This window comes from Rhinoderma darwinii, chromosome 1 (genome assembly GCF_050947455.1).
Source record: "Rhinoderma darwinii isolate aRhiDar2 chromosome 1, aRhiDar2.hap1, whole genome shotgun sequence".
In the NCBI taxonomy this organism is placed as follows: Eukaryota; Metazoa; Chordata; class Amphibia; order Anura; family Rhinodermatidae; genus Rhinoderma; species Rhinoderma darwinii.
In genome coordinates, this window is record NC_134687.1 from 631,120,616 (window position 1) to 631,145,142 (window position 24,527).

The following is a 24,527-nucleotide window of genomic DNA, read 5'->3' on the forward strand; positions in this document are numbered from 1 at the left end:
AGGACAATACAGGGAGGGGTACATGAGAGGACTAAAACTCCCAGCATATCCAGACTGTTATTATGGGATATTAGGGAAAATTACAGGGAGGGGTACATGAGAGGACTACAACTCCCAGCAGTCCCCTGGCTCCAGCTCTCACACAATTGCTGATAACCTATAGAGGAAAACACTGAATCGGTCACTTCTCCACACAGGACAGGAACCCCGCCCCATCACAGAGCTCCGCCCCCATGTCACGTGATCATCATCACTTCTCCACATAGCACGGGAACCCCGCCTCCTCACAGAGTCCCTTCCCTCACGTCAAGTGATTATCACAGTTCCTTCATCGACCACTTCTCCCCACTGATAAGCTCCGCCCCTTCTGCCCGGTCACATGGTGGTGATGTCATCACAGGTTCTTCAGCTATTGCCGTGTATGAGGTAGAGAGTTGCGCGGGTGTTCTCTCTGGTATCAGCCATGATGGCGGTGGTGACATGAGAAGGTAATTGCTAGTGAGATGACATGTTACTGCGGAGTTATTGTAACGTATAAAATCCAGAATGTAATATAATCACATTGTAGCCTCACATACATACACTGCACTGCCGGGACCTTACATATACATACACTGCACTTCCAGGACCTTACATATACATACACTGCCAGGACCTTACATATACTCACACTGCACTGCCAGGACCTTACATATACACACACTGTGCTGCCAGGACCTTACATATACACACACTGTGCTGCCAGGACCTTACATATACACACACTGTGCTGCCAGGACCTTACATATACATACACTGCACTTCCAGGACCTTACATATACACACACTGTGCTGCCAGGACCTTACATATACACACACTGTGCTGCCAGGACCTTACATATACATACACTGCACTGCCAGGACCTTACATGTGTGCATGCACGCTGCACTGGCAGGACCTTGCATGTGCGCACGCAAGCTGCACTGCCAGGACCTTGCATGTGCGCACGCAAGCTGCACTGCCAGGACCTTGCATGTGCGCACGCAAGCTGCACTGCCAGGACCTTGCATGTGCGCACGCAAGCTGCACTGCCAGGACCTTGCATGTGCGCACGCAAGCTGCACTGCCAGGACCTTACATGTATGTGCGCACTGCGCTGGCAGGACCTTTCATAAATTGCACTGCCAGGACCGTACATGTGCGCGCACACACACACACACACACACACACACACACACACACACACACACACACACACACACACACACACACACACTGCATTGCCAGGAACTTACATATATACACACACACACACACACACACACACACACACACACACACACACACACACACACACACACACACACACACACACACTGCACTGCCAGGACCTTACATGTGCACACACACTGCACTGCCAGGACCTTACATGTGCACACACACTGCCAGGACCTTACATGTGCGCGTGCACACACACTGCACTGCCAGGACCTTACATGTGTGCATGCACGCTGCACTGGCAGGACCTTGCATGTGCGCACGCAAGCTGCACTGCCAGGACCTTGCATGTGCGCACGCAAGCTGCACTGCCAGGACCTTGCATGTGCGCACGCAAGCTGCACTGCCAGGACCTTGCATGTGCGCACGCAAGCTGCACTGCCAGGACCTTGCATGTGCGCACGCAAGCTGCACTGCCAGGACCTTGCATGTGCGCATGCACGCTGCACTGCCAGGACCTTGCATACATACACTGCACTGCCAGGACCGTACGTACATACTGCACTGCCAGGACTTTACATACACACACTGCACTGTCAGGATTTTACATACACACACACTGCACTATCAGGACCATACATGCATACATACACTGCACTGCGCTGCCAGGACCTTACATACATACATACATACACTGCGCTGCCAGGACCTTACATACATACACTGCACTGCCAGGACCCTGCATACATACACTTCCCTGCCAGGACCCTGCATACATACACTTCCCTGCCAGGACCCTGCATACACACACTTCCCTGCCAGGACCCTGCACACACACACTTCCCTGCCAGGACCTTGCATACATACACTTCCCTGCCAGGACCTTGCATACATACACTTCCCTGCCAGGACCTTGCATACATACACTTCGCTGCCAGGACCCTGCATACATACACTTCGCTGCCAGGACCTTGCATACATACACTTCGCTGCCAGGACCTTGCATACATACACTTTGCTGCCAGGACCTTGCATACATACACTTCGCTGCCAGGACCTTGCATACATACACTTTCCTGCCAGGACCTTGCATACATACACTTCCCTGACAGGACCTTGCATACATACACTTCCCTGACAGGACCTTGCATACATACACTTTCCTGCCAGGACCCTGCATACATACACTTCGCTGCCAGGACCTTGCATACATACACTTCCCTGACAGGACCTTGCATACATACACTTCCCTGACAGGACCTTGCATACATACACTTCGCTGCCAGGACCTTGCATACATACACTTCCCTGCCAGGACCCTGCATACACACACTTCACTGGGTTGCACATTGCATCAAAATTTTGATGCTGTGCACTCTCAAACGGTTCAATACAGTTATTCATGTATTTCGATACTAAGCTGTGCGGCCTCACAGCTAAGTATAGTAACTCATGAATGTTGTTAGAGTGCGGCTGTGTGATACATGTGTAATAAAGCCATTGCCCCGCCCCTGTGTCCTGACATGTGAGTGCGTGCGTGTGTGCGCGGTCAGCATGATGTGATGTGGCCAGCGCTGCACTAATGATTTCCGGCAGTGAAGTCAGAACATGGTGGGCGTAATACAAAACACCCCCGTGTTCTGTCTTCAGCGCTTGCACCGCCGCTCATTAGTGCAGCGCTGGCCGCATCACCTCATGCTGAACGCGCGCGCGGACTTATTGTTAGGAGCGGGGAAATGGCTGTATTACACAGCCGCAGCGCCGCTCTAACAGCGGAGATCAGAGAAACCTCTGACCGCCGCCGCTATTCCTCTAAATGTTAGGATCAGAGCTGACCGCAGCATTCGAGGGGTAAATGAGAAGGGGAGATGCCCTTTGGATTGAGGGACATACCATATATGGGCAGACAGCCCAGGGTCCATTGAAGGACCCCAGGGCTTTCTGACCATATTTCCTGTTGTTAAAGAGGCTCTGTCACCAGATTTTGCAACCCCTTTCTCCTATTGCATGTGATCGGCGCTGCAATGTAGATTACAGTAACGTGTTTTTTTTTCAAAAACGAGCATTTTTGGCCAAGTTATGAGCATTTTTATATTTATGCAAATGAGCCTTTCTTCTTATTCAAAAATTTTTATTGAGTTTCAAAACACAAAATTACACAACATAGTGGAGGGAAGGCCTCCACACCATAAATGGAACCGACCAACAAGGTCAGTGGACCAAATCAAAAACAAATCGGAACAACAACAAACAAGAGAAATCAATCAATAATGTGCATCACATCTCAATAGGAAGGACACTGCGCAGTATACACCAGTAGCATGGAGAATTCTTACAGCAAAACATCAGGAGGCACAGTGAGGCCACTTAATTCAAACAGAGAGGGAGCGGCACATTACCCTAGACAGGGGAAGAGAAAGTATAGAAAAAGGTCCCCAGAGGGGGAGGAGTAGGAGGGAGGGGAGAGGACAAGGGGATCCTGGACTCCAATTCTGGGGTATTCTGGGTGAAAAAACATCAGCCAGCAAGCGTCACAGTACATTTCACAAGAGCATAGGCCAACTCAGGTTACAGCCGTGAGGTAGGAAGGAGAAGAAAGAAACACTATCCAAGGAGACCACGTAGATGTGTATTTTACCACAGCTGCCGGAGAGTGAGCCACCAGGTGTTCCATTCGCTGTATCGCGGCAACTTCCCGAAACCACTCATCTAATGTTGGAGGTATTGCCGTTTTCCACCTGCGCGGGATCACTGACTTTGCTGCCTGAAGGAGGTGTCTAACTAGTGAGCTTTTATAAACTTGTATTGGCATCGGGAACATGAATAAAAGAGCTGCTTCCGGAGAGTTGGGGACAGAGACTCCAGTAACCTCCAATATCAATTTAAGTACCGCATCCCAAAAACTCCTCAACAAGGGGCAACTCCACCAAACATGAGACATACAACCTCCTACATCACCACAACGCCAACAATTGTCAGGCATAGATGGATACCATTTATGAAGCGCAGCCGGGACCCGGTACCATCTAGATACTATTTTGTAGCTAGTTTCTTGGGCCCTAGTGGCTATAGATGCTTTTTGTGAGAGGGAGAAACATCGCTTCCATTGTGCGTCAGTAAATGTAGTATGCAATTCTCTCTCCCAGGCCCCGCAGAAGGAGGGGAGTTGTTGGGAACGCTGTGAAAGGAGTAACTTATATATCGTGGATATGATATGGGTAGGGGGCTGGGTGGAGACACATAGGCGCTCAAAGTCCGTCAACAACCGGTGAAGATGTGCGCGTCGCTTAACCGCTCCATAAAAGTGCTTTAACTGGGCATATTCATATATACGGCGAGTGGAGGGCACAGCATCGGGGCAGATGGATGTTAGAGGGAGAAGAGAGGAAGCGGAGAGAACCTGGGCAAAATACATGGGATTGGTGGACGGCCTGCCTAGGAAGGAGCGACCAGCCTTACCAGCAGGAAAGGCTGGATTGTCTGTGATTGGAGTTAAAGGACCCAGGGGGTCTATAAGCGTACTTTCAGGTCCTAAGGACCTCAATACCAGAAGGGTATGATGGACCACAAAGGAGGTTTGAGTCGGTCTGTTCCCGGGCAGGGTCCACGGCAGGGATGATAGGGTACTGGGACATAGTTGTTGAGCCAAACGGACCCATAGTTTTGATTCACGGTTATGAAAAAAATCTAAAACACGTGCGTGAGTTGATGCTAGATAGTAGAGCCTACAATCCGGCAGACCAACCCCACCCGTACCCCTGGAGCGAGTCAGAAGAGCCCGGCTCAGACGTGGGCGACCAGTCGGCCAAATGAAGGAGCCGAAGCAACGCTGAAGCCGCAACCAATAGAAGGATGGGATAGAGATGGGGATCGTCTGCAGGAGATAAAGCAAGCGGGGGAGGAGCGACATCTTAATAATATTGATACGGCCAAACCAGGAAAATTCAGTCTTATGCCAGGAATTAAGATCAGTGCGAAACTTGGCCAGTAGGGGGATATAATTATTTGTAAACAGTTGTGTAAGGTCACCACTTATACGGGCACCCAAATATGTAATACCTCTGGAGGGCCAGGAAAAGGGGAAATTACTTTGGAGAAGCGACACTAACGGGCCCGGGAGAGAAACATTTAGCGCTTCCGACTTAGAGAAATTGATTTTGAAATTAGACCATGTTCCAAAACGGGACAACTCGGACATCAATGAAGGAAGAGAGACATGAGGATCTGTGAGATAGACCAATAGGTCATCAGCAAATGCCGAGCACTTGTATTCCATCCCTCCAATATTAATACCCTTAATATCCGTGTTGCTCCGAATGGAGGCCATGAGGTGTTCCATAACCAGAACATATAACAGGGGGGATAGGGGACAACCCTGTCTCGTGCCATTGTAAATAGGGAAAGGTGCCGAGAGGGAGCCATTTATTTTTATTTGGGCCGAAGGCGTACGATACAATGCCATGATTTTTGCCAAGAGAGAGGGTCCTATTCCCACATGCCGAAGGGTTTGGTAAAGGGCAGGCCACGATATTCTGTCAAACGCCTTTTCAGCATCTAGGGACAGGATCATGAGCGGGATGTGGTTAGTCTGGGCGTGGTGGATAATATCTAGAGTTTTAAGGGTGTTATCCCGGGCCTCCCGACCAGGCACAAAGCCCACCTGATCCGGGTGGATTAGATCAGGCAGGTAGTTATTTAGTCTATTGGCGAGCAATTTGGCGTAAATTTTCAGGTCTACATTGAGCAAGGAGATGGGACGATAACTGGAGCAGAGTTGAGGATCCTTACCCGGCTTAGGGATAACCGTGACATGAGCCAAGGTGGAGCTAGGAGGAAACCGGACCTCCGGGGAGATAGAATTAAAAGCTGGCAGTAAAAACGGTAACAACCGGTCAGCCAACACCTTGTAAAACTTGGCAGTGTAGCCATCCGGGCCAGGACTCTTTCCCCCAGGAAGATCGGTTATAACCGCAAGGAGCTCCGGGGAGGTGAAGTCCTTATCAAGTTCCTCAGCTATCTCCCTAGACAACGGTGTGAAGGGAGAAGAGAAAGAATCCCCGTCTGGCAGATGAGAGTGGGTAGGGGTGGGAGGGTCAAGGTTGTAAAGATTAGAGAAAAAGGTATGGAAGCAATCCGCTATCTCTGGGGTCGTGTGAACCACCTGGCCAGAAGGAGCTTTAGTATTTGGGATGTGTGATTGGGCAATCTTAGTTTTTAAAGCTCTGGCCAACATGCGTCCGCTCTTATTGCCAAACTCGTAGAATTTACTGCGACAGACTTGGAGAGCGCGCTGCTGGGCAGAGTCCAACAGCCGTCTGGCATCCTGTCGGGCAACCTGTAACTCCCGTAAAATCGGAAGAGACAACGCACGCTTGTGGGCCAGTTCAAGAGCGCTAATTTTTTGGAGCGCAATTTTAAGGGAGTGGGCCCTTTCTCTTTTAAGGCGCGCTCCGTGTTTTATGAGGACCCCCCTGAGAACACATTTAAGGGCTTCCCAACGCACCAAGGGGGATGTGTCATCCTGAGCGTGATCAAGTGTGAAATATTCCACCGTTTGAAGTAAATCATCATGGCACATCCCATCCAGGAGCAGGGACTCATTCAGTCTCCAAGTCCAGGAGCCTTTAGTGATGAAGGGGAGTTGTAAGGTACAGTATACCGGGGCATGATCAGACCACAGGATACTGCCAATGGACGTAGAGGCTACCCAGGGGAGAGCATGCTGCTGGATGAAAATGTAATCCAAGCGACTGTAGGTGCCATGCGGATGGGAGTAGAAACTATAATCCCTATCAGTGGGGTGTTGTAGGCGCCATGCATCACAAAGTTGAAGCTGTAGGAGAGCACGCCTCGCCCGTCTAACAGCACCATATGCAACACTAGAGCGACCAGTAGAATTATCCACCGTCGGATCCAGAGTAAGGTTAAAGTCTCCGCACAGCACCACAGTCCCCCGGACCACCGGAAGGGCGGCTTCTATAAGTTGGAGAACGAAGGGCACCTGACCCTGATTGGGAGCATAAGCGTTAATCACCGTGAATTCCCTCCCACCAATATTAAGCACTAAGATGATGTATCTTGCGTCGGGACCGACAACCAGATTAACAACCTGATGGGGGAGGGACTTGTGGAGGGCTATGGCAACTCCACACGATCTGGAGAGGGGATTATTACTGAAATGCCACGTAGTGTAATGTTTGTGCTTGATAGTAGGGGTATGTCCCTCCTTAAAGTGTGTCTCCTGGAAGCATGCAATGTGTACCTTACGCTTGTGTAGATGGTGTAGAATTTGCGCCCGCTTTTCAGGAACATTCAGCCCCTTCACATTGAAGGAGGCAATAGTAAGGTCAGCCATGGGTGCAGACTAAGCGGCTCGCTGAAGTATGCCGGCTAACGCACGAGGGATCGGAGTCCAGGATCGCCAGGAGGGAGGAAGAGGAGGGAAACACGCTAGGAGTAAAGAACAGAGCATTAGAGAAAAACACAGACATAAAATCAAACAAAAAAGGCAGTAAGAAAACAACTGCCGCACCAGCTAAGCGCACAATTGCGGTAGACCAAAAATTCGGTCCAAAACCTACAGGGGGAAGGTGACAACTACGCATAAGAGTTATCCGCACTCCCCAGCGTACCATATTATAAATCTTGGCAGCTTAACATCATTGCACACTTTAAATAATGAGCAAGAGGAAGACATTGGAAGGCATCTGAAGGTAATACTCAAAACCACAGGCATTCTTGAAAACCGACAGCAAGTAAATACGTAAAAGGAAGGATTCCAGGGGTGTGAAATCCGGGTCATCACGCCGAACGGGCGGTCTCCATGGGTGGAGTAGGGTCCCGTTCTTGTCGGCGTCTAGATCTTCTGCGGGGTCCTCGTGGAGGGCGACCCTCTGCCACAGATAGAGGCCCAGGGAGCGGGCGTCTCCCTCTCGATCCTCCGCCAGCAGAGGATAACAATGAGGGCCACTCTGGTAACGCAACATGAGGAAGGTTCAAGTCCCGCAAGAAACTAGGCAAGTCGGTCGGGGATCGCACGGTATAGGTACGGCCATCCTGTCTGACCATAAGGGCAAACGGGAAGCCCCACCTGTAAATGATGTCCCGGTTTCGGAGCACCTCCAGCAGGGGCTTGAGAGCAGCTCTTTGCGCCAGCGTATGTCGAGATAAATCCGGCAAAATACGTAACTGCGTGCCTTGATGGAGAATGATGGGCTGCCGCCGGATTTTTTGCAGGATAGAGTCCTTGATTGCGTAGAAATGAATTCGGCAGATGACATCCCTCGGCCGAGGATCATCAGCACTTACAGGGCGGAGAGCTCTATGTGCCCGGTCGATCTCTATGTGGGTATTTGGCGGACGGCCTAGTAAAGTATTGAAGATGGTGGAGAGAGTTGAAAACAGATCGGACGTAGGAATAGATTCGGGCAATCCTCTCACACGTAGGTTGTTCCTCCTGTTACGATTTTCGATATCATCGAGGTGTTGTTGCAAAGTGAACAGCTGAGCTGAGTGCTGCTGAATAGTAGATTGGATATTTGCAATAGTGGCATTATCAGCAACCCGCTCCTGCGTAAGAGTGTCCACCCTTGTAGAAAGTGAGGAAAGTTCAGCCCGAAATTGAGTAAACTCCAGCTTACATTCTTCCACGATCTGTCTGGCAAAGGAAGACATATCAGCCCTGGTGGGCAACAGTTGGACAAGCTGGCGGATGTCTGAAAGAGTCGCCGGCCTATTTTCACATATACCTCCAGACGACGGGTCTGTGAGACTTAATGCAAGGTCTGCTGGTATATCCATCGGAGCATGGGCATATTCCAGGTCAAGAGAAGGAAGTGGGTGGAATTGAGGACCCTGGTCACGGGTATGTAATGCAGGCAAAGTCCCGGATTGAAGGGGAAATCCCACATGCCCGGCCGGGGCGGTGGTTGAGGGGACTTTTGGGGCGCTGCTCCTTGAGGAGCTGGAGGACCAAGATGGGGGGGCCCCCACCAGCCCAGGGCCCCTGAGAGGAGTGGGGAGGTCTGGGACTAGTGGCCCTACAGGCTGTAAAGAGACACTGGGGGCAGGAGGTTCAGAGCCTCGGTACTCACTGCGCCTCTCATATGAATCGTCCTGCTGTGGAGCTGTAGTCAGGGCAGCTGTGGCGTCTCCTGCGACCCTGGAGGCCGGATCAGGTGGTAGCAGGCCGCAGTCAGGTCCAGGAGGTAGCTGGCCATCAGGCCATGAAAGCAATGGCGTAGGTGGATGGAGACCCGACGTCTGCAGGCCAGCCGGAGAGCGCCGGCGGCCATCTTGAGAGGCCACGAGGCCTGATGGCAGAAAAGCGGCACCTGCCGCGGAGGGAGCCCCAGATGCCTCACAATGAGACCGAGGGTCCGATACCCTCTGCACCGGGGCTCTCCCATCCGGAGAGATTGTGAAGGGGGCCGTATTCCCCAGAGCAGGCCCACATCCGAGCACCACAGAGTCCCGGCGGCCATCTTGGATGCAGGCAGGCGAGGTCGGCCGGGCCGCAGGATCCTCCACAGCCCGGAGAAGAGATGCGGAATCGGAGGCCTCCAGATTCTGGACCCGGACGGGTGAGTGAGCGACTTCTGTTGCCGTCTCTATCAGCTCAGGGCACTGAGACAGTGGAGATGGAGAGGTCGGGCGGCCATCTTGACCCCCGGCCTCGGCCCGGATCGAGGCCCGGAGCTGCATCTGGGGTTGTCGCCCGAAGTATTCCCCGATATCACGCTGGGGTGATGAGGGGCAGGTAGGGGCTGCTGCCTTGTGTTTTTTAGTCGTCTTCCCCATGTCTGAGAGTGGATGTCAGCCGATTTTAGCACACTGGGTGAGGAGCTGGAGAAAGCACGTCTTCACTCTCCCATAGCTGGCCACGCCCCCAAATGAGCCTTTCTTAAGTACAACTGGGCGTGTTTAAAGTTAAGTCCAAGTGGGCGTGTATTGTGTGTGTACATCTGGGCGTTTTTACTTGTTTTACTAGCTGGGCGTTGTGAATAGAAGTGTATGATGCTGACGAATCAGCATCATCCACTTCTCTTCGTTAACACCCAGCTTCTGGCAGTGCACAGACACACAGCGTGTTCTCGAGAGATCACGCTGTGACGTCACTTCCTGCCCCAGGTCCTGCATCGTGTCGGACGAGCGAGGACACATCGGCACCAGGCGACAGAGGCTACATCAACTTACCTGCAAACGCCGATGCTGCTGCAGAATCAATTGTAGCCTCTGTCGCCTGGTGCCGATGTGTCCTCGCTCGTCCGACACGATGCAGGACCTGGGGCAGGAAGTGAGTGACGTCACAGCGTGATCTCTCGAGAACACGCTGTGTGTCTGTGAACTGCCAGAAGCTGGGTGGTAACGAAGAGAAGTGGATGATGCTGATTCGTCAGCATCATACACTTCTATTGACAACACCCAGCTAGTAAAAGAAGTAAAAACGCCCAGATGTACACACACAATACACGCACACTTGTACTTAACTTTAACCCCTTCCCGACAGTTGCCGTAAATGTACGTCATGGAAAGCATTGACTTCCCGCAAAATGCTGTATATTTACGGCAAATGTTTGGCATCGGTTCAGAAGCTGAGTCGGTGCCATCATCGTTGGATCTCAGTTGTATCTTACAGCTGACATCCGACTGTAATGGCGGGGACCGAAATGATCTTCGATCCCTGCCATTAACCCCTTAAGTGCAGCGCTCAAACGCGATCGCTGCACTTAAGGTGTTTGCAGCTCATCGGAACCCCAGCAATGAAATTGCCGGGGTTCCGGTGGCTGCAATGGCAACCGGAGGCCTAATACTGGCCTCCCGGTCTGCCTAGCACCGAAGCAGGTCAAGATCCGCCCGGCGGCGGAGCCTGATCGGCTTCCGTAGCTGCCAGCAAGATGGCGTCGGGTCAGGAGCTGATCCGGCGTCATCAGCGGTGGAAGTCAGCTGTACTGTACAGCTGACATCCACCTGTAACGGCAGGAACCGGAGCTAGCTCCGATCCCTGCCATTAACCCCTTCGATGCAGCAAACAAAAGCGATTGCTGCATCGTAGCGGTTACTAGCAGATCGCCAGCCCTGACAGGCAATCAGGACTGGCGACTGCTGTTATGGCAACAGGAGACACAATGGTCTCCTGCTCTGCCATTACGGAAGCCGATTTAGGCCCCGCCGGGAGGCGAAGCCTAATCGGCTTGCTGTCAGTGAATGACTGACAGATCTAATACATTGCACTACATAGGTAGTGCAATGTATTAGAAAAAAAAAAATCTGACCGTTGGACCTTCAAGTCCCCAAGTGGGACTTGAGAAAAAGTGTAAAAAAAAGTGCAAAAAATAAAAGTTTGAAAACAATAAAAGTTTCAAGTAATCAAATAAAACACAATCCCCCTTTTACTCTTATCAAGTCCTTTATTATTGAAAAATAATAATAAACCATATGTATTTGGTATCGCCACGATCGTAATGACCTGAGGTATCAAAATATTATATTATTTATTGCACGCGGTGAACAGCGTAAAAAAAACGTAAAAAACTTTACCAGAGTTTCTGTTTTTTGGTCGCTTTGCCCTACAAATATTAGAATAAAAAGTGATCAAAAAGTCGCACGTATCCAAAAATGGTACCTATAAAAACTATAGCTCGTCCCGCAAAAAACAAGCCCTCATACACCTCCGTCGAGAAAAAAATTAAAAAGTTATGGTTCTCACAACTTGGCGACAGAAAAAATACATTCTTTTTACAAAAGTAGTTTTATTGTACAAAAAGTTGTAAAACATAAAAAAGTTCTATGAATTAGGTATCGCCGGAATCGTACTGGCCCGCAGAATAAAGTTAACATGTCATTTATAACGCATGGTGAACGCTGTATAAAAAAACTAAATAAAACTATGCCAGAATTGCGTTTTTTTGTTTACCTGGCATCCCAAAAAATAGGATAAAAGGTGATCAAATAGTCGCATGTACCCCAAAATGGTACCAATAATAACTACAGCTCGTCCCGCAACAAACCAGCCCTCATACCGCTACGTCTATGAAAAATAAAATTAGTTATGGCTCCAATAAGTCAGGAAATAAAAAAATATGCAGTTGTGCCCGAGGGGAACATTTCTTCTGTTTCAAGAGGCGATTTATCAAGGACCTAAAATTAGGGAACCAGGAAGGGGAGAGCCCAAACATATCCGCTGGAAGCGACGGTGCCCGTATTATACCAGGACAACACTTTCCCAGCAAAATTCCCCAAACTACAAAAGGTGCGGAGTGTGGATCAAAAGGGGGATAAGAAATGACACCATTTATCAGTGCGACACCGGCCTGTGCAGAAAGGATTGTGTCACAGCGTAACACACATCTATGGATTATTTTTTTTTATTTTTTTTACCCCATTATTATACCACCTGACTATGCCCCTTATATACTCCGCCCCGCTTACATGTACCCCCACATTATAAATGGAAACACCAGCAATACTCAAACAAATATAGTACCAAGCAAAATCCGCTCTCCAAAAGCCAAATGGTGCTCCCTCGGCTCTGAACCCTATAGTGTGCCCAAACAGCAGTTTCCTTCCACATATATGGCATCGTCATACCTGTTAGAACCCTTTTAACAATTTTTGGGGTGTGTGTCTCCAGTGGCATAAGCTGGGCACAACATATTTGCCACTGAATGGCATATCTTTTTTTTATTTTATTTTTTTATTTCAAATTTTTTTATTTTTCAACAAAGAAAGTAAGGATACAGAAGGAAAAAAGGAATACGGGGGTACAAAAACAAAATCTGAACACAATGCGACATTTCTACATTTAACTTAACAAGTCTGTTTGATTTCCAATAATACCAATATTGTGAGATACTTCTCTCATCTACTAGTGTCAATATAGAGAGACTTGTACCATAAGGCTATGTTCACACGGGTATTTTGCCGAGTTTTTTGACGCGGAAACCGCGTCGCAAAAACGGCCCGAGCACACCTCCCATTGATTTCAATGGGAGGCGTCGGCGTCTTTTTCCCGCAAGCAGTAAAACTGCCTCGCGGGAAAAACAAGCGACATGCCCTATCTTCGGGCGCTTCCGCCTCTGACCTCCCATTGACTTCAATGGGAGGCAGAGAAAGCGTATTTCGCGCTGTTTTATGTCTGCGGCGCTCAATGGCCGTGGGCGAAAAACGGCGTGAAAATCGGCGTGCAGGGAGAGGAAAATCTGCCTCAAAGTTCCAAACGGAATTTTGAGCCAGATATTCCTCCCCCAAAATACTCCGTGTGAACATAGCCTAAATTGACGCCTCTACCCGACATTTCCCAATTCCCTCCTGTCACCCCACAGCGGAAAACTGTCCGTTAAGATAGTCCGGAATCAAATTACAGAGAAAGAACGATAGAAAGGAGAGAAAAAAGGAAAACTGAAAAGATTAAAAGATATGAGGGAAGAGGGGGGACATCTCTCCCAGCTCTCCCCCCCCCCCCCCCGCAGCACGTCCCTACGAACCAGAAATTCTAAGAACTCCCACCACTATTCCCAATTTGTTCACCCATAGCCCCTTTGTACCTGTCTGAGCCACAAAATTCGAGCCAGTAGAACCATGTCTTCCGGAATCTACCTGCTTGTTCAGGAGAGAAATGAAGCAACTCCTCCATTCTCCGAATGTCGTGCACCCGCTTCAACCATTGTCTAATCGATGGAGGCTCAGAGGACTGCCATTTTGCTGGAATACATGCTTTAGCTGCATTCAACAAGTGTCTCACCAGCGATTTCTTATACGTCCCTATAGAGATGTCATGATGATGCAACAGGATCCACGCCGGATCGTCTCCCAGGGCGAGTCCCGTAATCTCAAATATGACGTCTTGAACTTCTGCCCAAAAGGGGCGAAGACGGTCACAGCCCCAAAATATATGTAGTAGCGTACCTTCTTCCCTGTCGCATCTCCAACAGAGATGAGGAGAAACCTCAGGAAACATTTTGTGAAGCACATGTGGGACTCTGTACCACCGGGATAGTAGTTTATAATTCGTTTCTTGATAAGCATTACTAATAGAAGCTTTATGTGAAAGGAGCATGACCTTCTCTTTTTGTCTGAATGGCATATCTAGGGAAAAATATAAATTTTTAATTTGCACCATCCGCAGCGCATTTATTTATGGAAAAGACCTGTGGGGTGAAAATGCTCACTACACCCCTTAATAAATGCCTTGAGGGGTGCAGTTTCCATAATGGGGTCACTTCTCAGGGGTTTCTTTTTATTATTTCACATCTGAGCCTCTGCAATTGTGAACCAATACTTTTTAAATTGCCAAATTAGGCCTCCACTCCGCATGGTACTCTTCACTCCTGAGCCCTGTCATATGTCCAGGCAAAAGATTAGTGCCCCATGTAGGGTGTTTCTAAAACCGGGAAACACCGCATAATAATTAGAGAGTTGTCTTGTTATGGTGGCACAAGCCGGGCACCACATATTGGCATATCTATGGAAAAAAATCCCATTTTCACTCTGCAACATTGAGTGCACACTAATTTCTACAAAACACCTGCTGGGTTAAAATGCTTACTACACCCCTTGGTAAATGCATTGAGGGGTGTAGTTTCCAAAATGGGGTCACTTCTGGGGGGTTTCCACTGTTTTGGGCCCACAGGCGCCCAGAAACCAATCCAGCAACATCTACACTCCAAATGGCGGTCCTTCCCTTCTGAGCCCTGCCGTTTGCCCAAACAGCAGTTTATGACCACATATGGGGTATTGCCGTACTCGGGAGAAATTGCTTTACAAATGTTGGGTTCTTTTTTTCCTTTATTTGTTGAGAAAATGAAAAAATTTGCGCTAAAACTACGTCTTATTGAAGAAATAGGATTGTTTTTATTTTCACTGGCCAATTCTAATAAGTTCTATGAAACATCTGTGGGGTCAAAACGCTCACTACACCCCTAGATGAATTCCTCAAGAGGTGTAGTTTCCTAAATGGAGTCACTTTTTGGGCGTTTTCATTGTTTTGTCCCCTCAGGGGCTTTGCAAATGTGACCTGGCCTCCGCAAATCATTCCTGCTAAATGTGATCTCCAAAAGCCAAATAGCGCTCTCTCCCTTCTAAGCCTCGCCGTGTGTTCAAACAGCCTGTTCTTACCACATGTGGGGTATTGTTTTACTCTGCAGAAATTGCTTTACAAATTTTACGGTGCTTTTTATCTTTCAGTCCTTGTGGAAATGAGAAAAAATTAGCTAAACCTACATTTTCTTTGAAAAAATTTAATTGTCATTTTTACGGCCTACTTCCAATAATTTATGCAAAAAACCTGTGGGGTCAAAACACTCACTATACACCTAGATAATTTCCTCAATGGGTGTAGTTTCGAAAATGGGGTCACTTGTGGGGGGTTTCCACTGTTTTGTCCCCTCAGGGGCTTTGTAAATGTGACAAGGCCTCCGCAAACCATTCCTGCTAAATGTGAACTCCAAAAGCCAAATAGCGCTCTTTCCCTTCTCAGCCACGCCGTGTCTCTAAACAACCGTTTATTACCACATGTGGGGTATTGTTTTACTCGGGAGAAATTGCTTTACAAATTTTGCGTTGCTTTTTCTCCTTCTGTCCTTGTGGAAATTATAAAAAATTAGCTAAACCTACATTTTCTTTGAAAAAATTTAGATTTTAATTTTCACGGCTTCCAATAATTTCTGTAAAAAACCTGTGCTGTCAAAATGCTCACTATACCCCTAGATAATTTCCTTGAGGTGTGTAGTTTCCCAGATGGGGTCACTTTTGGGGGATTTTCACTGTTTTGGCACCGCAAGAGCCCTTCAAACCTGACATGGTTCCTAAAATATATTCTAACAATAATAAGGCCCCAAAATCCACTAGGTGCTTCTTTGCTTCTGAGGCCGGTGCTTCAGTCCAGTAGCACGCTACGGCCACATGTGGGATATTTCCTAAAACTGCAGAACCTGGGCAACAAATATTGAGTTGCATTTCTCTGGTAAAACCTTCTGTGTTATAAAAAAAAAATTGTATTAAAAATGTATTTCTGCAAAAAAATATGAAATTTGTAAATTTCACCTCTACTTTGCTTTAATTCCTATGAAATGTGTAAAGGGTTAAGACATTTTCTAAATGCTGTTTTGAATACTTTGAGGGGTGAAGTTTTTAAAATGGGGTGACTTTTTGGGGGTTTCTAATATATAAGGCCCTCAAAGCCACTTCACAACTGAACTGGCCCCTGTAAAAATAGCCTTTTGAAAATGTGAGAAATTGCTGCTAAAGTTCTAAGCCTTGTGATGTCATAGAAAAATAAAAGGATGTTCAAAAAACGATGCCAATCTAAAGTAGACATATGGGGGATGTTAATTAGCAAGAATTTTGTGTATTATAACTGCCTGTCTTACAAGCAGATACATTTAAATTGAGAAAAATGCTAATTTTTGCAATTTTTCGCTAAATTTTGGTGTTTTTCACAATTAAATACTGAACATATTGAGCAAATTTTGCCAGTAACATAAAGTCCAATGTGTCACGAGAAAACAATCTCAGAATCGCTTGGATAGATGAAAGCATTCAGTAGTTATTACCACATAAAGTGATACATGTCAGATTTGAAAAATGAGGCTCTGTCAGGAAGGTCAAAAGTGGCCAAAGAGGGAAGGGGTTAAACACGCCCAGTTCTACTTAAGAAAGGCTCATTTGCATAAATATAAAAATGCTCATAACTTGGCCAAAAATGCTCGTTTAAAAAAAAACAAAAACGTTACTGTAATCTACATTGCAGCGCCGATCTGCTGCAATATGAGATAGGGGTTTGAAAATATGGTGACAGAGCCTCTAAGGCATACTGGAGTATGTCTTAACAACTGCCTGTGTACTATCTGTATATAGATATATGTCAGTACATTAAAGTTTAAAAATAAAATAGTAAAAAAAAATAAAGTAATGTTAAAGAAAAAAAAATACACACACACACACACACATTTATTACAATAAAAATAAGTCTCAATAGGGGGCGCTCGCGAGCTGCTAACCAAGATGGCCGCATGCTGAGGTAGCTCCGCGACTCCTGGGCACAACAGCTACAAAAAGCTTATATTCGAGGTGAATCCCCTCGCTCACTTACCCTTCTCCTCCTTCCGGAGGATCTTCTGCCCGGATTGTCCATGGTTCGGAAGAGTGTGGTGGGGCGAAAGGACTTGAAACCACCGGAGTCCTCCGTCCCTGCCCCCCCACCTGAGATTGCAACTTCGCCCGCCATGTCGACCGTCTCTGAAGACGAACTACAGGCCTCGCCTGAGCTCATCGCAGTCTCCCAAGAAGACGGTTCACAGCTACCTGAACCCCAGTTCACCACCAGAGACGCCTCTCTGCTGCAGAAATTTAAACAGCTCTTGCAGCAAGAACTGCAACTTACCGCTTCTAAGCTGTCGAGAGATCTTACCCGAGAGATACGCGAACTGGGAGCCAGGACAAAAGTCCTGGAAACCAAGATGGGCGACACCATTGAAGTTCTGCACGCGCACGATGCCGAATTTGACTCGATGAGAGCAGACCTAGATTCTACAATGCTTCGTTTAAAGGACTTCGAGAATCGTGCACGGCGGGGGAACCTCCGGATACGAGGTTTGCCTGAGACCTACGAGGACCTTAACTCTTCCATTACAGCCCTATTCCAAGAGCTGGCACCGGGTCTCCCAATAGACAGGCTGGAGATGGATCGGGTCCATAGGTCGCTCGGCCCTAAGCGTCAAGATGGCAAGCCACGAGATATAGTGGTGAAACTCACCTACTATGCCACCAAAGAAACTCTGTCCCAGAAGGCCAGAGCTGCATCAACCCTTGCCACGAGTACCAGATTTTTGCTGATCTTTCCCCGATCACCATACAGAAACGACGGAATATGAGAAACCTGCTAGCTGTTCTACAAAATCGCCAGATCAGATATCGCTGGGGATATCCCTTCAAGCTCCAATTCTCTCTGGATAACAAATATTATTCGGCCAGCTCGGCAGATGAGCTGAAGCAAATTTTGGTCACCCTGCAGATTTTACCGGTAGACGCTGACCGCTCGAGTCAACCTTCTCAGGTACGCCGGGACGGGCCGCTGCTACGTCCCATTTGGAACAAGGTACCTCCACGCAGACCGCCTGGGAGAGCTGGAGCCGTTTCTGATGCCCGAGATGATCCCGGCTGATGGATGAGTACTTTTAGCATGTTTCACCCTGTGTATTGGCTCACCTGCAGCGGAGACTGATCTATGTTCTGAGGAGTTGGCTGATTTGGCAGCCATGTTTTGCTGTATCTGATAAGAGTTTGCCGTTTAACTGAATGTAATGTTTATTATCTGGTGCTAACCCTTTCCTCCATTAATGCGGTTGTCATTTTTTCTGTCTTGCCGGCCAGACACGCTTTGCCTTGCTTTTTGGCGGCACTGTGTGTATGGCCCGCAGGGGATCAACTTGCGCTATAATTTGATGTTATTGATGAGCCCGGCCCTGCCTTACGCTGACCGGAGTGGGGACTTGATTCTTGACCGTGGTGCGGCCTGCCTGTCACTCACCGCCCCGAGGTTGGGGGTGGTGGGTGGCGGGCATGCGGCCCCGCGGCAAGCCATACAGTGCGGTGGGTTGTATTCAACTGTACTGAACAACAGCCATGTTTAAACTTTGACCATATGATTGTAAGTGCCCCGGCGTGCCTGGTCCGCCATTTTATTTGGGGCAGAATGTTTTGGGTAATTATTGTTCTCTTCCCTCTGTCCACACTCCCTGGTTTGTTCTCCCCTCTTTTTGACATGACAACGCCTTTGGGTTCGCCTCAACGGATTGCCGTAACCACACCTTTGTGCCCAGGTGTTGGCGACCCCGGATTCTATCAGTAGTACCCCCTGTGCTACTGTCCACCCTTCTTGGCCGTTTTTCGGACACTTTCTTTCTCTAGATTTCCATCTGCATATTTGTCTCTATACCCTTTTTTACTTAGGGTATGTGCACACACACTAATTACGTCCGTAATTGACGGACGTATTTCGGCCGCAAGTCCCGGACCGAACACAGTGCAGGGAGCCGGGCTCCTAGCATCATACTTATGTACGATGCTAGGAGTCCCTGCCTCGCTGCAGGACCACTGTCACGTACTGAAAACATAATTACAGTACGGGACAGTTGTCCTGCAGCGAGGCAGAGACTCCTAGTATCGTACATAAGTATGATGCTAGGAGCCCGGCTCCCTGCACTGTGTTCGGTCCGGTACTTGCGGCCGAAATACGTCCGTCAATTACGGACGTAATTAGTGTGTGTGCACATACCCTTAATCTGTTTCTCCCACCCCTCTCTTTCCGGCCCTTCTTTCCCTTTCCCCCTGTCGGTCAGAACTCATTATAAAACTACTAGACCCTGCATATGGCAGCCTCCGCCTTAAAAATAATCTCTCATAATGTCCAAGGCTTCAATTCCCCACATAAACGATCGAAGGCATTTCATTTCTATAAAGCCTGTCATGCGGACATTGTCTGTCTCCAGGAAACCAGATTCTCTGTCACCTCCAGACCACTATCTCAGCGCACATTTCCCTGTTTTCCATGGCGCATATGCTCATGAAAAGCGACGTGGGGTAGTTATTGCCTTCAGAAAGAATCTCCCTTTTCTTTGTAATACGGAAATTCTTGACCCTACTGGTCGTTATGTGATTCTTGTTGGCACTCTATTTGATATAGAAGTGACCTTAGTGGGATACTATGGACCAAATGATTTCCAAACAGGGTTTTTTTCTCACTTATTTAAATTGATAGATGCTAATCGTAAGGGCTTATTAGTGGTAATGGGCGACTCAAATCTGGTAATCAATCCCTCTATAGATAAATCCCCAGCCCCGACCTCACCCACATCTCAAACTCCTTCATCTGCATTTAGCGATATGTTACGCACACATGATCTCCAAGACCTGTGGAGGGAACTCCATCCTAATACAAAAGATTTTACTTTTTACTCCAACCCTCACTCCTCTTTTAGTCGCATTGATCACATATTCACGTCTCAGTGTTCACTACCATTATGCTCCGCTGCAAAGATTCTTAGCACACCCTGGTCTGACCATAACCCTGTTGAGGTCTCCTTCTCTTCTCTGATCCCACGGGGGCTCGCCTTTAATTGGCGCCTAAACGACTCCCTATTGACATCCAAAGACTCATTTGCACAGATTGAAGTAGCCGTTAAGGAATACTTTGACTTAAACGTGGGTTCCACGTCATCGCCGATTATACTATGGGAAGCCCATAAAGCCACCCTGCGGGGGGCTCTCATTAGGATGGGGTCCATTAAAAAGAAAAACAGAGAAAAGAAGATAGCAGATTTATACCGAACGTTAGACCAAAACGAAAATGCTTGGAAACAGACTCCTTCGCTTGCTAATAAAGCTTCGGTTGAGGCCACCAAATTAGAACTCGATCTTTTATTAACGGAACAGGCTGAACGTAAACTACGATGGTCCAAACAGCGCTATTATTCGCAAAGAATAATAGCTATGATTCGCCAAAATCCGAACATCAGGGGTCTGGAGTTAGGGGGTGTGCAACACAAATTGTCCCTCTTCGCTGATGATATGCTACTTTATGCTCTCCCAACCCCTTGTCTCCCTTCCTAACTTAATGCAAACTCTATCAGAATTCGCTTCAATCTCTGGACTTGCTATAAACCCCACGAAATCCATCGCATTAAATATTAACCTGTCACAACAAACTCTGCACTCATTACAAAGTCATTTCCCCTTTCAGTGGGCCAGACATTCACTGAATTACCTGGGTATTCATTTGACCCCCTCCTACGGTCAGCCGTATTCCGCTAACTACCCCTCCCTTATCCGCTCTTTAACATCCTCGATGACATCCTGGCAATCCACATATCTATCCTGGATGGGGCGCATCTCTGCAGTCAAAATGACCATCCTTCCAAAGCTCCTTTACTTGTTTCAAACCCTGCCAATCAAAGTCCCACCACACATTTTGCGCCTCATTCAGAACCGGATTTCATCATTTATTTGGAAGGGAGCGCACCCTAGAATATCCAGGTCCACCCTTTGCTCGCCAAAGGCCGATGGGGGTTTGGGGGTTCCGAATGTTTCCAAATATTACCAAGCAGCTATGATAGCATCCTTAACCAAATTGCACGTTTCTGCAAATATGCCTTTATGGGTGTACCTGGATATTCCGGAGATGTCGCCAACCCCGATCCAATCACTGCCCTGGTTGCCCCCCTCCCTGCGCTCTCCTCATCTTTCCCCCCCACTTACGCACATTTTAACGGTATGGGACTCTGTCAAATATTCTAGCAGATTGATCTCGCCGCACCTTCCCCTCCTTTCCCTGTGGCATAACCCCCTGTTCTCCCCAGGCGCAGACAATTACCATGCCTTTAAATGGTGGTGGTCAAGTGGTATACTCAGAGTTCATCACCTTCTAACGCCCACTCACTCTCGGATTCTCTCGTTCTGTGAGCTTCAGACCTCTCAGCAGATACCCAATGGCGAAGTATTCCGATATCTACAACTCAAGAATTGGATTACTTCTCTTCTCCTTAACAAGACTGCTTCTGACTCTTACTCTCAGTTCGAGTGAATCTGCGAAACTAGCCCTAACACTAAAGGGATCATATCAGTCTTATATAAGTGGCTCCTTAACAACCCCACACCTGTTCCTCACACATATGTGGATCGATGGCACCGGGACCTGGGGGTGACGCTTGGACCAGCAGAATGGCACAATATCTGGAGCACAGTGTCGCACTGCTCAATTAATACGAATATTTTAGAATCAGCTTATAAAGTCATGATGCGGTGGTATCTGGTTCCTAGCCGACTTCCACGCGCTTTTCCCACCTACCCCGACTCATGCTTTCGCGGTTGCCACACTCCTGGTGACATGCTCCACATCTGGTGGTCCTGCCCAAGGCTTATACGATTCTGGAGTAGGGTGTTTGGTCTCGCCCAAAGTTTATTTGGCATAATTATACGAAAAGATCCTAAGATAGGTCTTCTCCATCACAAACCCCCAGAGCTCACAAACGCACAATTTCGGTTATTCTCTTATATCCTATTGGCTGCAAAAATAACTATCGCCCACTCCTGGAAAAAACGTACAGTAACTTTTGCAGGGGTCAAAACTAGAATGGACCAGATATTTGTAAACGAAAAACTTACAAGCATCTTATTGGTTAGAGTTGCCGGTTTTGAGTCGCTCTGGCTACCCTGGATTAGCTACGCATACCCTCATCTGCCTGCCACTATAATTACTGCTTATTAAAGTCCAACGACAGATTTCTGGCCGACATCCCCCCCCTTACCTTTCCCAGCTTTCCGCTATATTCTTCCCAATCCTTCTACTCCCCCCTTCTCCGTCTCTTGTTTTTATGATGTTTCTTTTTCTTATATCGATCCTGCATTTTATTGTCACTGCAACCACGAATGTTCGACACTTTGTCTTTATAATTGCAATATAATTTGCTGAATGTAAAGATATGCCCTTTACCTTGTTGTAAAACCTTTCAATAAAATTTGTTGAAAAGAAAAATAAGTCTCAATAGATAAACTATACACATTCGGTATCGTCGCGACCTTAATAATAAATTTTATAGCGTCATTTATGATGTTTACTCTGTTAAAAAAAAGAAACTGCTTTCACTTATTAACCCCTTGTGGACACAGCCGATTTTTGCAAATCTGACGTGTTACTTTATGTGGTAATCACTCCAGAATGCTTTTGCCTATCCAAGTGATTCTGAGATTTTCTCGGGACATGTTTTACTTTATGATACTGAAAAAATGTGGCCGTTAAATTCAATATTTATTTGTAAAAAAAACTCCAAAATTTAGAGAATTTGGAAAAATCTGCATTTTTCTAAATTTTAATGTATCTGCTTGTAAAACAGATAGTAATACCACACAAAATAGTTACTAGTTAACATTCCCCATATGTCTACGTTATGTTTGCATAGTTTTTTATTTTTCTCGGACGTTACGAGGCTTAGAACTTTAACTGCAATTTCTCACGTTTTCAAGAAAATTTCAAAAGGCTATTTTTTCAGGGACCAGTTCAGTTCTGAAGTGGCTTTGAGGGCCTTATATATTAGAAAGTCCCCATAAATCACCCCATTTTAAAAACTGCACCCCTCAAAGTATTCAAAACAGCATTCAGAAATTATTTTAACCCTTTAGGCGTTTCACAGGAAATAAAGCAAATTAGAAGTGAAATTTTACAAATTTCTTTTTTTTTTTTAACTAAATTCATTTGTAATACAGTTTTTTTCTGTAACACAGAAGGTTTTACCAGAGAAACGCAACTCAATACTTATTGCCCAGATTCTGCAGTTTTTAGAAATATACCACATGTGACCCTAGTGTGGTAATGGACTGAAACACAGGCCCCAGAAGCAAAGGAGCACCTAGTGGATTTTGGGGCCTCTATTTTAATAGAATATATTTTAGGCACCATGTCAGGTTTGAAGAGCTCTTGTGGTGCCAAAACAGTGGAAAACCCCCAAAAGTGACCCCATTTTAGAAACTACACCCCTCAAGGAATTTTTCAAGAGGTATAGTTAGCATTTTGAGCCCACAGGTCTTTTGCTAAATTTATTGGAACTAGTCTGTGGAAAATCTACTTTTTTATGAAAAAACATACAATGTTTTAGATTTTTTCAAGGAATAAAGGAGAAAATGCACCCCAACATTTGTAAAGAAATGTCTCCCGATTACGGCAATACCCCATATGTGGTAATAAACTGCTGTTTGGACCAACGTCAGGGCTTAGAAGGGAAGGAGCGCCATTTGGATTTTGAAGCACAGATTTTGCTGGAATGGTTTTCGGTTCCATGCCATGTTTGCAAAGCCCTGGAGGGACCATAACAGTGGAAACGCCCCAAAAGTGACCATTTTGGAAACTACACCCCTCAAGGAATTTTTCTAGGGGTATAGTTAGCATATTGACCTCACACGTCTTTTGCAGAATTCATGGGAATTATGCAGTCAAATTGAAAATCTAAATTTTTTTCTAAGAAAATGTAGTTTTATCTCAGATTTTTTCATTTTTACAATAGATAAAGGAGAAAAAACACCCCAACATTTGTAAAGCAAACTCTTCTGAGCACAGCAATACCCCATATGTGGTAATAAACTGCTATTTGGACACACGGCGGGGGTTAGACAGGACGGAGCACCATTTGACTTTTGGATCTCAAGTTTTGCTGGAATGGTTTGCGGCCCCATGCCACATTTGCAAAGCCACTGAGGGGCCAAAATAGTGCAAACCCGGCAAAAGTTACCCCATTTGGGAAACTACACCCCTCGTGGAATTTATCTAGCGGTATAGTGAGCA

At 47.0% G+C, this 24,527-nt stretch overlaps 1 protein-coding gene across 1 annotated transcript in view; it reads left to right on the forward strand.

Moving 5' to 3' along the window:
• Positions 1-311: 311 nt before the first annotated feature.
• Positions 312-24,527, forward strand: part of LOC142657829 (uncharacterized) — a 124,422-nt gene continuing 100,206 nt past the window's right edge. Inside the window, exon 1 of the mRNA XM_075833293.1 lies at positions 312-488. The gene's annotated coding sequence lies outside the window, so the exon portion shown is untranslated. The remainder of the gene's footprint in view (positions 489-24,527) is intronic.